Genomic DNA, 16,795 nt, shown 5'->3' with positions numbered 1-16,795 from the left:
AGCAGATACAGGTCTGACACCTATGAAAGGAGACAGGGGAGGGGGAAATTAGGGTAAGAAGAGCCTCAGACCTCAGTGCAACTTAGAGACAGTGTCAGCCACGCTGGTGGGGGCTCCAGAAGGCAGATCACCTGTAAGAAGAGTCCTGCGTTCAACAGAAATGGCTGAGCTCTGATCCCTGGGCTCTGCTGAGCCATTGTTTGTGATAAGCCCAAAAGGAGTGTGGCCCGTATCCCCACGGCGTGGCAGCAAGGCTACCAGCCACATATATGCCTCTGAATAGGCTCTCCCAGAGGACAATCTGAGCCTTATACTCTTATGGTTGCCACAACTTAGAAATCTCCTTCCTGGAATATTGTGGCATATTGATATGGTCAACATGAGGAAGAATTACCCAGGTAATCAGACTGCAAGTGTGATTCCAACACACTTGATTCTAACAGAGATAAGATAGGTATATATGATGCAAGACATATTCATTAAAAAATCTAAAATTGAAATAATTTCATCCATCGATTGTTTTTTCTTAACACAGAGAAAGAATGTTAAATTCAGCTTTAGTAGCAAGAATCCTTGCTGATCTCCAAGCAGGTCAGAGTTCAGTGGGGTCATACTTTCATAAATACTAGTATAGGTTACAAGTGTCATTTTTCTTAAAAGTATCATTGAAACAAATTAAATTCATGATTTTAAAAAAAAGTGGTATATGTATTATGTGCCAGTGGTGCCCTGCTGACGGTGCTCTTCAGGGGGAATAATCCAGAACAAAAGTACAAAGAAATGTATCTTCACCGTCTCCTTATTCCTCTGCGACATGCTAATATTCTTTTACTCATCCCAGTTTCCCGGAGTTGCTCTTTATTTTGTGCTGCTTCCAATTGCTAAGGGTTCACTAGAGCAACAAGGATCAATAAGACTTCCTCCAAATGTTTCCCCCTTCCAGATTCTACGATCCCATCTTACGTTTCATTTCCTAAGAGCCTCTTTTTCTTCTAAGAACCAGATGAATGTGTTGAAAACATAAGGTGCACTAGGTAGACCCAAAAGAAAAGAGCTCTCCAGCTTACCTCCAAGGACGGGACTTTATGACATGGGTACATGAAAAGGCAGGGTATCATGTACTCTGGGTGCCAGCACTTCCAAGCCCAGGATGTATCTTGTGCTTCGTGGAGAACCAGACCCAGAGCTCAGATTTACGTGGAGTATTATCTGAGGCCAGGGAGGTTCCCCTCCTGGGTACACCTCCCAGCCTCACTTCTCGTAGGAGAGACTTTGTTCAGGTCAGTTTGTCCAAATGCCAGGCAGAGTTTTGGACTGAGTCACTGCACGGGTGGTTGTCCACACACCCCACATCTCCATCGTGAGCGTGACTTGGGCACCATCCCCTGGACCAGTCAGTGGCAGCTGTGCCAGCCGGGTTATTTGCTCATCGCACTCATGGCATGAGTCAGAGCTGCTTTGTACATAAAGAACCTCTTGGGGCTGCTTTCCTCAGAAGAGGGCAATTAGAATTTTATGGACTCTCCGGTACAAGTGTTAATGTTGATAAAACCTAACTCTATTACTCCTTGTGTTTAACTGCATTTAACCATTGTTTCAATGGAGCTAGGCTTGCATTCCCGCCGCCGAGCTCTCCTTTGCCTCAAACCCTGCTGCTGCGTGTTCCTCTTCGGCAAAGGTCCAGACTTGCTATCAACCGCTGGCTACGTGCCCTGACTAATCATTGCACTTTTTTTTGTGACTGAAATGAACGTCATCGTCTCATCTTCTGTTTCTAGTGCATGATCATGATTTTTTAAATGACCACTTGGCCCTCAATTCAGGTTACTGTGTGATTACTGAGGATACCAAATTCCTTGCAGCTCCTCTGTGGCTCAGGACCACAAACCAGTGAGGGTGTAAGGCTGTGCCTGCCAATAACAGGAGCCCAATAAAGTTCATTGTTTCTCCGTTAGGCACTTCGCTGGTGCCCTGGACACATGGAACCGATTACCTGGCACTGCAATGTTGTTAAATAAAATGTGCAAAAAAGAAAATACAATTATTACTAAAGTAAAAACATACCACCAGGGGTTATTAACAAAAAAGCAAGATGTTTTACATTTTGAGGATGTTTCGCTGCTACATGTGTGTGTTTGGTGAAAAACAATTCGCTGCAGGACACTGCAGGGCCAGCGTTAAACTTTTCTTTCTGTTCCATTATCTTCCAGTTGCTTAAAATCAACGGAAGCAGACTTTTTCATTCTGAAGGAAACATTTTTTTTTTTAATTAAAGGCATATTTTGCAACATTGGAATAAGAACTACTCACTTAAAACGTTCGTCTTGTATGAAAAGTAGGATGGTTATTTCATTTAAGAACCTGTTTACTTCTGTCAGTTCTTTGGGCATGTCTGAATTGCTTTTGAACCCCGCAATGCACAAATGGATAACGTCACCTAAAGTAACTACATTCTGGTATAGAAAAGAAATTACTTGGGTAGCATGGAAAAACATAACTGTAATCCTGTTTAGGTTATGCTTAAGCGAACCGTGGGGACTTAATAAATACAATGTGTTTATAAGACGAAGAGTCATAATCAGCTTCCATTTACCTTCAAGGTTTTCCCATTTTTCACCAACAGTTTACACTAGTATTATATTGTCTAAATGGAATGCAGTAACAGTTACATTGGCCATTTTTTATTTTAAATTGTTTTTCCCATATTGCAAATAACTGTGATCGTAGATATTTAGCCAATGTCCACTAGAGATTATGAACAAAACAAAAATGTTTTGTTACGTTTGAATTTTGTAGGAATGGCCTTTAAATAATCAACCTGTATACATTGCAGTAAAACACTACGTTAACCCGTTCGACATTACAGACCGATTCATATATCAGGCTAAAAAACCTGAGGGCCAGAAAATTTTTTTTAAAAAGTTGTGGACTTTATTATGTATGTCTTCAACTCAACAAAATGGTTTTTTAAAAAGTTTCTCTAAAGTGCCCCAAATCAAGTAAAGTGCCCCTAAAGCCGATCTGAATAAACCGATCTGGAATCTGGCTATTAATTGTCCTGATACAAATGTGGATATGTCTTTTTTGCTAACCAAAGACCTACGGATTAGGACTTAATGTCAATTCAATAATTGATTTTGCTTAGTTTTCTTCTTGTTATGAATAACTAGAATGATCAATATTGAGAGTGACTGCAATTTCCGAATAGAACATACGTAGTTTGAAATTGTCATGGTACTTTCATTACAAGTGGGCTCTTGCAATCTTTCTAAATGTAACACTTTTCAACGACTTATTAGTTCCGTACTCTGGTTGCTCTATAGCTTTCTAACATACTAAAAGAATGCTCAGGCAGACAAGAACCTTAAAATGAACAGAAACATCACTTTTTTTTCCGATGGGCAGGATTAGGAGGTTAAATCTTCATAGATAACTAAAGACAATCTTCTTTGAGGCAGAACTACAAAGTACTCTGGCCACATTTAACTAGAAAAGCATTAAGCCATCCTTTTTTTCTTTTTTTTTCATATTTTAGTGGAATTTGGTCCTCTCTTCTCCACATTCTGATCACAAATTTAATAAGGACTTGTGAGATCCGAGCTTTTTTTTTTTTTTTCCTGTACCCTTCTTTCTCTCTAGTTCTCAGGGAATATTTGATACGAGAAGGTCAGGATTGGCTAGGTCAGCAGGAAGCAAATGGCACATTTGAGAAACCGGATGAGCCTGGTCTGAATTTACCATGGAAACACTGCCTTCACTTCTCTATTAAAGCTCAGAGAGAGCATGAATGAGAAAATCAAGTGTATAGCCTCGCTGTGACTTCAAATTGTTAAATATAATATGCTTACAGCTGCATAGCGTGATTTAAATGATATAAAATACAAGGCTGTAGCATTTCCAAGAGGAAGTAATTTAGGGTAATGGCTTTAACCACCACCCCCCCCTTGACTAAAAATGCAGCTAGTTGCCAACAATTTAAAAGAGACTTTGTTACCACTGAGAGGCAAGTCCATCAATTTCAATGAGATGATGATTCACTACTGATAACCCTGATTTCTTTGAGATTTTGATGGGTAGAGAAAAAAGATGATTTGGCTATTATTAATAGGCATTTGTACAAAATAGAAACAGTCATCGTAAAGCATGAAGCCAGAGGCTATTTGAAAGGGGATCTGGAAGATAATTATAGGATTCCATAAATGACATAACTAGGTTTTGGCAGCTTTTTAGAAAACTTTGCAGACAGATATTGTATATTTAGTAGGTTAACTAAATCATCCAAATTACTCTTTTTATTCGTGTTACAAGTAATGTAATATAACTACCCTATATTTTATAGATTTGACATAATCAACATGATTTAATATACTTACATTCACTGTATACCCAACTTTTCTATTCATTTCAAGTACATTTAAAAGAAGTTAAATTTTGAAGTTTAATACGTAAACATATTTTTTAAATTTAATTTTTCTTTTATATTGGAGTATAGTTGATTTACAATGTTGTATAACATATAAACATATTAGGTGACTGCTACATTAAAGAATATTTTCTCTTAAAAAGTAAAGTTAATCTTTTAGAGTTGTTCAACATTTACATCCTTTTTATCAAGGAAAACATGACTAAATATTTATTTGAGACTTATTTTCCTATGTTGGCTCCATGATTTTCACATTTTTCACAGGGAAAAGTATATTTTACAGCCAATCTTACGTGAAGTCCTAATACGTGAAACAAGTATTTTATTAATATGTTTATTTAATAAATTTAATGTTTATAACATCTGATTATTACTGAATCATTCAATGGGAGTTATGAGATCACTTTGCTTAGCAGGGACATCTCTGAAATCATGGCTTACAGATGACAGTGGTAATTTTACTTATAAACCAATCTACTATCTATTCCTGTATTTTTATTTGGTTTTACAACATCCAGGACAGCTTGATTTACTAAACCAAATAATAGAGGCTAGTAGATTTAAATCACTACTCTGCAATTTCAGGAAAAGCATCACATAATAGAGACATTTTCTTATGAGATTTGGACCTTGATACGTTCAGTTTACAGCACAAATACACATGTTGTCTCCAAAGTGCAAACATTTTGTATATAACACATTTGCATTTGTCACAGTGTTCAAGGCAGTTAGCGTGTAAATCATACATATTCTAAAACTGCTGACTCGTGTATGTAGAGTCATTGAAGGATCTTCTATAAAACTGCAGGGTTCTCTGGAACCCAGCATTTTCATAACCACAATGTCCTTTGGAGAAAAATATTATTAATTATAACAATAATAATGATAATTTTTGTCCTTAGCGTTTATAGTGGATTTCATGAAAGCACACATGGAAATAACTTAAGAATAAACGAAGGCATCAGAAGTTCTGTTTGTGAGAGCAGCAGAGAACTGCTAGTAATAGTGAAATAACAAATAGAAGTATATTTCTCTTACATAAACAAAATCCAGAGGTAGGTGGCTCACATATGGCTGCTTGTATTACTTTTCATCCGGTAAGATGGAGACAGGGGTTCAGAGGGGTGTACACGGCTGTTACTTTTTAAGGACACTTTCTGACATTGTCATGCTGCTCCTATTTACACCCCATTAATCAGAAATAAGTAGCATGACCGCACACAGTTGCAGGGAATCTGGGAACTGTGCTCTTTACCCGGGCACTCAGAACTTTCTATTCTTCCAAGAGAAGAGGGAAAGAACAACATTCCAAGTACTAAGAACAACTTAGTTATCTTTTTTTTTTTTTTTTTTTTTTTTTTGCATTTCACCTGTTACTCTAAATCATGGCACATTTAGTTAACATTTGGGTTCTCTATTTCTTATAAAATACCCCACCTCTGTCCTTTGGTTCTTCAAACCATATTCGTTATGGGTTTTCTGTGGAAGTGTTAGCTTGCACCCACCGCCCTTCCCCGGACCCAGAAAGATGCATGAGTTAGGCTACGAGCAATGACTATAGAAAACTTTTGATACCATTTCTTTCTTTCAAACGTCAGCCCTCACTCATTTCCGCCTTGTTTTGGTCATTCTCCAGTATCTCCCGATAATTCTTTTTTGCATTTTGTCCAGAGTTTATCGTTGTTATCTGTAGGGCGTTAGTCCCAGAGGAGCTTATCAGCCATAACGAGAAATAAAAGCTCATGGAAGTGTTTTTCCTGATATGTGCACGTCTGGTTTCTTCCCCTCATTCAGATTCAAAACAAATGTCACCCCTTTAGGCAGGCTTTTTCTGACCTTAATTTAAAGTAGGCTTCAATCTCTCTTATAGAAAAGCAGCCTGTTTTAAGACCGCGCATAGCACGGCATTTTCCTTAGTTGTGTACAAGGGCTCTCCCCGACTCTTCTTTCAGACCTCTGAAGTTCAAAGGTCTGCGAATCAGTGAGACCTTCGCCGACTGTGATATATCAAAGCACCCCGCTGTCTTACTACACACACATGCACACACATCTAGAGTGAATCTACTTCCCATTTGGCCTGGGATAATCTCCGATTATTCTTCTTGTCATGACAGCATGATTAATAACATTTCCTACTGCTGTCAAAATTTTCTAGATTGGCCCGATAAATCATATGGTAAGGTTAAAAATTCCTATTATACTGCTTTATTTTTCTTCATATCACTGATTACCACCTGATATATTAGAATTTCTGCCTATACATATATAGAGATATGTTTAACATATTATTTAAAATATATGTCTATATATTAAAGTATATGTCTATCTGCCCATACTCGGTTGTAATCATATAAGGGTAGGAACTTTTCTGTTTCTTTCACTGGTATATACAGGACAGCTACTGGCACAAAGAAGATAGATACTCAATAAGGTTTGTGGAAGGGACAAATGAATACATCAGTTTCTTGTCTTTGCCTACCCTAACAGAATGTAAGTTACGTGATACTGAGACCTGATATTTATATTTCTCCAATTTATCTCCTCTTCCTGGTATATAGTAGGCCTTCAATACATTAATCCATTAGTCTTACAACATAGAGCTGACTCTCTTCTTTTTAAATTGTTAACTAATAATATTTGAGTGACGAGCTGTGATGTCTGCATAGGCAAATGCATTGAGTTTCTTTTGCTGCTGGGTAGATCTTGTTTATCTCAAAGAGCCTGAGTCTTATCCACAGTCGGATTTGCATGTCCATTGTATGGACCGAGAGAGCTAAGGCAGTCTCTAAACCCCCACAATAAGGATCGCTTTACTCAGTGTGATAAGCAAAACGACGCCCCCCTGCTCCCAAAGACGTCGATGTCCTAATCCTCGGAACCTGTGAATATGTTACCTAACATGGCAAAATGCACTTTGAAGGTGTGATTAAGTAAGATTTTGAGGTGGGCAAATTATCCTGGATAATCTGGGTAGGATGCAACATAATCACAAGAGTCCTTGTAAATCAGAGGGAGGCTGGAAGGTTAGCGTGAGAGAGAGATTTAAGGTCCTCTGCTTCTGGCTTTGAGGAAGAAGGAAGGGGCAGGAACCAAAGACTGCAGTCAGCCTCCAGAAGCTAGAAAAGGCAAGGCAGCCGAATCTCCCCTAGAACCTCCAGAGGGAGCGCAGCCTGCTGACACCTTGGCTGCAGCCTAATGAAACCCGTTTAAGACATCTGACCTCCAGAATGGTAAGATAATAAATTGGTGTTGTTTTAAGCCACTATGTGTGTAGTAATTTGTTACAGCTGCAACGGGAAACTAATACGCTCTGCATTAGGCTTCTTTGGTGTAATTCACTTCTGGAAGGAGAAATATTCCTACTGATCTACTGGGAAGGAGGGAGTAGCTCAGCCTCTCGGCTCTGACCTTCTTCCAGGCCCAAGTCCACACAATGAGCGGTGGCTTTCAGGGCTCCAGCTGGGAACAAAAGCAGCAGCCACTCGCTTACCGTTCCTGGAGGAGAGGAAGGCACTGGCCCATGTAGCTGTCCTCTGATAACCGTAACGCTTCCTGCTCCACAGCCCCGTCGTGCCCCGTTGTCTTCCCCGTGTTCGCCAGGTCTGACCTTGCAACCAGCTGCTGCAGTGCCTAGAAGAAAGGAGCATCAACTCAATTTCTGATCTGGCCTCTGCATCTAAATTACACACTGAGGGGTGGGATAGGAAGGGTGGGAGGGAGACGCAAGAGGGAGGAGATATGGGGATATACGTATATGTATAGCTGATTCACTTTGTTATACAACAGAAATTAACACACCATTGTAGAGCAATTATACTCCAATAAAGATGTTAGGGAAAAAAAGAAAAAAAAATTACATCCCGTGTCAAAAAGAGAAAAACAAATATTGCATAAAATCGCTTATATGTGGAATCTAGAAAAGTGGTACGGATGAACTTATTGGCAAAGCAGAAATAGAGTCACAGATGTAGAGAACGAACTATGTGGTTACCAAGGGGGGAAGGGAGGGATGAATTGGGAGATTGGAATTGATTTATATACGCTACTATGTATAACATAGATAACTAATGATAACCTACTGTTTAGCACAGAGACTCTACTCAATGATCGGTGGTGACCTAAACGAGAAGGAAATCTAAAAATGAGGGCATATATGTATATGTGTAGCTGATTCACTTTGCTGTACAGCAGAAACTAACACGAGATTGTAAAGCAACTATACTCCAAAAAAATTAAGAAAAAAAAGTTCTCAATTTTTAAAATCTCTGACAGCACCCTTTATCCTTTATTCCTTTTTTATTTTTTAATTTTTTAAAATGATGCAGCCACTTTATTTATTTATTTTTAATTAATTAATTAATTAATTAAGGCTGCTTTGGGTCTTCATTTGGACTTCCCTGGTGGTGCAGTAGTTGAGAATCTGCCTGCCAGTGCAGGGGACACGGGTTTGAGCCCTGGTCCGGGAAGATCCCACATGCCACGGAGCAACTAAGCCCGTGAGCCACAACTACTGAGCCCGCCCGCCACATCTACTGAAGCCCGCACACCTAGAACCCGTGCTCCACAGCCAGAGAAGCCACCACAATGAGAAGCCTAGGCACGGCAATGAAGAGTAGCCCCTGCTCGCCCCAACTATCCTTTACTCTTACGACTACCGTGGAACCCCCATTTTTAAATAGTCTTATTGTCGTTTCAGCGGGGAAGACAATTAGGCAAATACATGTGTTCAATCTGTCATCCTGACTTAGAAATTGGTGTTTTATAATGCTTTTTCTACACTTTTGGTTACTTTTTTGCTCTACTCATTCCCATGTGTCTCTCCTTGTGAAGTATTGGGAGATTATGTAAGTTTTGTTTTGTTTGTAGCAGTGGTGAAAGATTCTTGGGGCAGTGCCCTCATTATCTGCCAGGCCAGGCATCTATGATTAAGAACAGGTGCAGCGAACTCCTCGCTTGACCTATCAGTTCTGCCTGCATCAAATGAAAAAGAGGATTAAGTTTTCTGGGGGATCTTGCCCTCCCTCTCAATTCTCTCATGCTGGAGAACTTTCCAAAATATTGGCAAGGGTCTGGGTTTGTGGCTGACCAATGCTCCCACATCCTGCCGTGGCCCCCGCAGACTTTGCAGCTTTGAGGGAGGAGAATTTGATGTGGTTCTACTGGAGTCCTATCCTTCATGTAATTTCAGTGTAATCAGCTGCCTTACATTCAGTGAATTATGGGTTCATTGATCTATCTTTTATTAGTTTTCTATGATCAAGTAATTCTTTGAAATTGCTATACAAGGATGGCAGCATTGCCTTGTTACTAAATCGGACACTGCTGCTCCCTTCTCAATTCTTTGCCTGTTCCTTTAGTTATTACAATTGTAGGTGGGTAAGTGAAAGATGGGGTTTCAACATCTGTACACAAATCGCCACCTCACAGAGAAGTTCAGATATGTTAATATGATCAATAAGCTTACGAACTCTATTCTTTTTATAATCAGTTAGCTTAGATATCAGTTTATCCATTAAGACTTCATTTTATAATTTAATCCTCAATTGCAGTGGAGGGTGTAGGGGACTCAAGGTCTGCCTGCATGATGCTTTTGTGAGTTCTGGGATATCTTAATGATAGAAGGAAGTCTAGTCTAGTAGACAAAATATGGTTTCTTATGCTTAAGGTAAAAGACGGTAAGTGATGCTTGGATTTTGCTGTCTGCACCAGAGTCTCAGCTCCAAAATGTGCCCAAAATGAGAAAGGGTAACCCTGAAGGAGGCAGAACTCCAGAAATGTTATGTTACTTGGAGAAGGAGATGTACAAGCAGTTTCACGATGCTGTCAACAGACAGGAAGGCCCAAGTTTCTGCTCTGAATTATAGGAAAGAGAACTGGTTCAGAAAGAAGGAGGTGTAGGTACCAGGCCTTATAGGTAGGGTTAGAAACTAAGAAGAATAGCTAGAAAATGACACCAGTTTATCTGACACACTATCATTTGCTTATAAAGTCAAGAAACTAAAAGTAAAATTGTGAAACCACCAGCCTTCTGGAAAGCATCGTTACAAATTTTATGGCTTTGTTGGTAAAATATTTAATTGAAGTTTATTAACTGGCTGGGCTCAGATATGTTTACACAAAATACGTTTTGACTTCTTTAAGCCTAGGCTAATAACGTTCATCCTAATCTGGTTGACCTTTATTATGAAAACTCAAAGTCCATTATCGTATCAATAGAATTTTTAAAAATGTATTTAGGCAGTATAAATCATTATTTCTTATGAAATGAAGAGAGATTCCCTCAATGGACAAACAGGCAACTGTTCCCAATTGTATGACTCTCTCAAATAAAGGATTCCCAGCAAACATTCGGAAGAAATCCTATGCCTTCCAGGGACCAGCAGCTGGGAAGAGGGCAGAGATTAATACAGAAAAAGCTGTGGACCATCCCGGTCGGTCTTATTCTTCAGTTCCTCGATTGAAGGCATTAAGTTTTATTTTATTAACTTCTCTCCTGCCCTTCAAAAGTTGAGGGTGCTCACTCCAGGGCTTGTGTAGAACTGCCCCAGGGAACCTCAGTGCAAAGGTTTGAAATCACAGCTGGCTGTGATTAGACGGATTGTGCGAGATCAGTGCTTGATTAACTTTCAGCTGCTATTGGTTTGCCTCAGTTCCTGCAGGAGAATTAATCCGTAGGTTCAAGCAAATTTTGGATCTTAATGGATACCAGATACATTGAGGCCACCCAGACCACCAAGATCTAGCAATCCCTTTCCTCACATTTAAACTGTACAAATGAATTCATTCCTCCTTACCCAGTGGCCAAAATAACCCCACCTCACCGTTTCTCTCCTATGGCATTCGCTTTATTATGCCTCCTAGTCTAAGAAAGTATAGGTTCTTGAAGGTAAAGTGCAGGTCTTAGCTTTTGTATTTTTAGAAGATGAATTTAATTCCTTTCAGAGGAATTTAGTTCCTTCCACTCCGAAGAGTTTGTTGGATGAATAACGATCGTTCTGTTCCCTATCTCTTAATTTGCTTTCAGGGCACATGAAATTATTCTAGCTCTATAATTAATAGCCTTCGCTCTCCAGTCCTATTGTACATATGAATTTATGCCATCCTGGTTAAGGATTCTTGAATCAGAGATGTATACTTATTATCTTAAATCATCATTATCTTGATAACATTGAAAGATATTAGGTCATTAAATATTTTTACAAGAACGCATGTTTTGGGATCCTTACAACCTTTACTTTATTGATCAATTTCATAGTGAGGGGAGGGTCTTCATTTAATCCCTTCCTTGCGAACTGAATATTCTTACACTTGTGTGAATCAAGGAACTCACTCAAGAGAGAAAACTTGGCCCAAAAGTAACACACACACTTCTGTTTAAACTTCAAGAGACTTATATTTTTCTGATAGATTATTATGATAACATTGACCTATGAGACCCACACTGTTAAGATCAGAGACATGTAAATTAAAATATTCATCAATGTAAATAAATCAAACAGAAATTTTCCTAACTAGCATGTAACTCATTTCCTTTTGTAGAGTCTATTTGCAGGAAGTAGTAGGAAAAAAAGCTGAGAGAACTCAAAGCTTATTGTCACGCTCATGTGTTTCTCTGAAATTGTAATGTAACTAAATGAAAGAGGTACATTTTCAATTGGTGACTTCTCGAATTGCTATGATCAACTGGCTTTCAGATTCATATGGTCGGTTTATTCTCTTCCAACAATTTTTTTGCCCTATACTAACATAAATTTGCAGGGCTCAATATTTCTTGGGAACCATATGAGAGCTACATGCTGCAAGCATCATCCTGTATGTCTGAGCTTCTCCTCTACCAATATCAGACCAATTTAATGCATGTATCTATAGATCTCTATCTATTTATATCATGCTTATTTGCTTCTCTCAGAAGGCTTGCTTCAGTTTAATTGACCTATTCATTTTTCTCTATTAATGTGATATTTATTCCACACTTTGCCCTTGCTCAGATCACCTCTCCCACCTGCCATGCCCTACCCCTTGCTACTTGCTACATCCTAAGAGATACCCCCGGCTCCAACTTAAGAACCATCTTATCCGCAGGATTTTTCTTGATTTTCCCAGGGTTTATTCCCTCTTCTTCACTTAAGTATAACTTTTTGTTTGAATCACACATTCAGCACTTCATGGATTCTTGGGTTATTATTTATTATCTTGTGAAATTATCCAGTCTCATTGTAACCTCCCAAGGTAGGTGGTATACTTCTTAAAAAAAAAAAAAATCACATTTTGTTCATACAAGTAGTATTTTTACAAATATTTGCAAAGTATGATGCTTGCGGTGCTAACAAAAGAAATAGTATAACACCATTTACATTTTCTTTGACTCAGAATAATAACTTGCAAAATCTTACATGTTTAGGGAAAATATCATTTGTTCATATCTACAGATACTGCTGCATGGAGTTCTGGAAAGGAAATGACAGATAAGTGGAGATTATATGCTTCCTGTTAGATTGCAGGTACCATGAAAATGGCAATCGTAACTGTCCTGCTTACTGCTGTATTCCAGTGTATAGTGTAATACATAGTACATAGGTGGTGGTCAGTAAATAATTTTGAATGAACCAAATGATTGAACAAGTAAGTAAAATAATCTAGATAAAACACAAGTGTAAAAGGCAACTTGCCTGTCTTCCTTATGATTACTTATGATGGATAAAAACAATGTTAGCAATAATGGAATGGCCACCAATATTCTGATACCGGGAATCATCTAGATAGATGTCCAGAGGTAATTTAACCTTGCTTTTCTCAAGAAAATGAATGTGTTAATATCTTTTAAATACATTGAGAATTAGACAAAAATGAAAATAAATCTCTGGGTATCAGTGTCGTTGCAGCTTAACTTGGCTGACCTTTCACCTTTGCTAAGGGAATTAGGATTTTGAACATGTTAGAAAATTCATTTTTCCAAGGTCATTAAATCCATCTTACTTACTCAGTAGTTGAATTTGATCACTAGAGTTAGCAAGGGAAATTCTCTCTAGGCTGAGCAATGGTTTCCCTGTTTTTTTCTGATTCTCTTTCCAATCTATGGCCTTAACAAATTGAGTGAATCACTGACAGTGCATGAAAGACTAAAGCCCAGAAGCAGTTGAGTGTGTTAAGAAGCTAAGGATTCACGGGGATTAAGAGGGACAATGGGTGCTTCTTCCTGCATTCAGCTTTGCTTGGATGACCCTTGGCGCAGATGTACCTGCTCTCAGTACTTACCTCTAGGACCTAGGCTTAGCTGATTTCGGGAACCTCACCTCTATTTCTCTCTCTCATTTAATGAATTAAATTTAATTCATTCTCACTAAAGCATGGGCATCTGGGTCATAGCTTCTAGAAGACAGTTTTTAAAAGTTGTGCTAATTCAAATATGCATCTATATATTGAACCTTCTTCAGGATTTTCCAAAAAATTAGATTAAAAGCAAAACAACAAGTTTCTTCTAAAAATATTTTATAACAGGCTGGTATTTTTTAAAAGCTGGTTCATAAGAATTGCTTAAGTAGGCGTGACTTACAAAACGGCTTTTCTATTTTAATTCCGTAACTTTCTCCATGGGGGCATGGGGGTCACATTTTCTACAACTTCTCCCGTTCTGTGTGTCTTGAAACCAGCAAGCCAAACAGTATCCGCGTAGCTAAATATGCATGGTCCTGGTCTCAGTAAGTCAGGGGTGGAGGTGAGGAAGGGCGCTTTATCAACAGAAATAATAACTCCAGTAGCTTTATGTCCATGAGTTGGGGGGAGTAGAGCGTCAGTGTGTGAGCTTTGCTGGGGCAAAGGACAGACAGGAAAGACAGAGTGATAGTGAAGTACACTGTGGATCTTTACTATGTTGGGAGCTTCCAGAATACAGGTCCTACGCAACTCTCCTGTGGTTACAATCCATCATTAGTCATTAAATGAATACGTTTTGACAGAATGAATATAAATAATATAAACCATAGCCTTCTAGAAAAGCAGTCAGGATTTTTGAAATCTATCATATGTGTCACATCAGAAGTCAAGCGATATGGACAGTACATAGAATTGTTAGAAAATTAAGTCTAAAGAAAAGACACTTTAAAAAGAAAGACACTAAAAAGAAGATACTCTGAAAGTCAGGAAACGCTGTTGAGACCCAAGTTTCCAGCTTGGAGGAGAGCAAAGACCTGCAAATAAAGCCTTTGCTATGTGCAGCTCAAAGTATTTTTTAGAAGCCTTCGCAGTAAAAAACATTTATCAATAAGCCGTTTTTGAGAAGAGATGGCATCCATCAATTACTCTTCTAAAGAACTGCAGAGTCTGCTATCAAGATTATATAAGAAAAGATTTGTTGGATTATTTGAGCCCCATAGGAAGTTGTCGGCCTTTAAAATGACGAAGGACCTCTTTGTCTTGCTGGAAACGCTGTATTTACATCCACTGTCGCGTTGGCCTCACAGCTCTCATCCTGCTCGTTTCTCCAGGTATGAGACGCCCTGCTCCTCTTTTCCCTGTTCCTCATTAGACACCTTAAGACTTACTGGCAAGCGGTGGTCTTTTTATAGGAATAAGGGTCTGGCATGAACGTGTCATGGAGTTTGAATAACTTTCTCTTCCCCTGGGATCCAGCAAATCAAGGTCGGGCTCCATTGCCAAAGACTCTGGCTCACTGGAGGCAGCGCCTATAAAAAAGGGGGGTTATCTTTGCACTGGAGTGTGTCCTTGCTGTGTCTTCCCTGCTGTTCAAGCTCCAGATTTCAGAGGCTACTGACCCGGGAGCTTTCATCAGCCTTAAATCCACTTTTAATAACCACAAACTCAGGGAATCCGGGGACCTGTTCACCCACATCTGGAACTCTGACAAACATCTCCTCATTGTTCTGCCTGGTGGGGTCCACCACTGCTTCATGGGGCACATCTCCTCCCCGGCACCAGTGCTGGAGGTAAAACCAAACATCACCTTTTGGAATGAAACCCGCAAATAAAAACAAATTCACCCACCTCACCACCTGCTGCGCCCTCCCTCCGCAGCCCTGGAGGTCTGTTTGGAGCCCAGCACTTACTTGAATGTTGCGTTTTATCGCTTTTTGTGCTGCGTTCTTTGGACACAGCCACCACCCTCCCTCTGATTCAACCCCTTCATCCATCACGATGGAGCATATTCTGCTCGCAGGACTGCAGCCCATGGACTCCCTTCTCCACTTGCAGTCCTGCTGAGTGCAGCAAACAGGCTGCATAATGTGTTTACCTTGCACGTCAGATATCGTTAGCCTCGAACTGGGGGCCTATCGGGTGAACGATTCCGCAAGTCCAGAGCCATCCGTCTCAGGCGTCCCTTCTGTGATGGATGGGACATCAGACCTTCGAGCGCTGTGATAGTGATTTGGACTGAACTGCTTGCAGATTCTGTCTGGAGACGGAACCTGCAAGATTGATGGGTGAGCTTCAGGGGAAGCCGTCAATGTCCTGAATGCAGTGTCTCCTTCAGGGATTTTCTGAGTCCAGATCCAGGGGACACAGTGCTGGGAAGGTATTTTAATGACCTCACCTGCTCACTTTCTGAGGATTCACAAAGCTCCTATTTCTACGGTTATTCTCCTTATCCTCCAGAGTGTGTATTTCTCTAGTCCACCCTCCTTATCACCGTGCATGCGATCACACGGCTCTTCTTGAATCGGATTCTCTTCCTACGCTCTTCCTTTCCAATGACCTAAGTCATTTCTCACTTTCCTGGAAGCTCTGCTTCCTACAGAGTCAACACCCAAAAGTTCAGCCTTCCTGTTCTCTGCTTTTTTCAAGTGTTATTTTCCTCTCACTGGTCAGACAATACGCTGACACCGTGCACTGCAGAAATTTCCCAGTGCAAGGTGAGCTGGAGAGAATCGCTAAATGTTATACGTGCTTTAACTGGTAAAACTTTAGGAGTAACTACTGAGGATCTCAGAATAAAAGAATTTTCCTGTTTGTATCAGGTAACTTTCTGGATATGGCGTGAGCCCAGAATTACACATGAGCATCACTATTAAAGAGTTCCAAAGGCCAGGTTCTTGTAGACTTCAAAGACTACAGGGAGAGAGAGAGTATTTTCAATTCCTCCAGTTCGGCGGCTTCCAACGTGGGAGATTTTGCCCCCAGGGGACATATAACAACATCCAGAGATATTCTGGGGAGAGGGGTTGCTAGAGGGGTTGCTAATGACATCTAGTGGGTAGTGGCCGGGGATGCTGCTAAACATCCTAGGATGGATTAGAACTTCCTCACCCCCAAACAAGAAGTATCTGGCCCCAAATGTCAATGAGGCCGAGGCTGAGAAGCTCTGCCCTAGTCTATGCCAATACTTAGCTAGGTGCTTTAATAATCATACAATAGAAT

Source organism: Kogia breviceps, chromosome 19, assembly GCF_026419965.1.
Source record: "Kogia breviceps isolate mKogBre1 chromosome 19, mKogBre1 haplotype 1, whole genome shotgun sequence".
In the NCBI taxonomy this organism is placed as follows: domain Eukaryota; kingdom Metazoa; phylum Chordata; class Mammalia; order Artiodactyla; family Physeteridae; genus Kogia; species Kogia breviceps.
This window is presented reverse-complemented; position numbering follows the sequence as displayed.